Genomic DNA, 221 nt, shown 5'->3' with positions numbered 1-221 from the left:
AATTGATATTGTGCTAGATTTTTTGACTATTTTATTAAATGTGTTTTAGGCGATTTTGGAATTAAGCTAATATTTCAGCTACATGCTAGCTGTTTTGGCTAATTTAGGCTTTGTTTCGTTTTGTTTTTTAAATTTATTCATTATTTATTTATTTTTGGTCCATTTTGGAATTTAGGTAATATTTCAGCATGCTACCTGCTTTGGCTAATTTAGTCTTTTTT

General features: G+C 26.7%; 1 protein-coding gene across 1 annotated transcript in view; it reads left to right on the top strand.

Annotated features, from left to right (window-relative positions):
* The window catches only part of maf1b (MAF1 homolog, negative regulator of RNA polymerase III b), a 7,167-nt gene that overhangs the window by 1,867 nt on the left and 5,079 nt on the right, over window positions 1-221 (top strand). The gene's annotated exons all lie outside the window — the stretch shown is intronic.

Source organism: Oryzias melastigma, linkage group LG20 (assembly GCF_002922805.2).
Source record: "Oryzias melastigma strain HK-1 linkage group LG20, ASM292280v2, whole genome shotgun sequence".
Classification (NCBI taxonomy): domain Eukaryota; kingdom Metazoa; phylum Chordata; class Actinopteri; order Beloniformes; family Adrianichthyidae; genus Oryzias; species Oryzias melastigma.
Note: the sequence above shows the minus strand (reverse complement) of the source record. Positions and strands in the feature narration are given on the sequence as shown.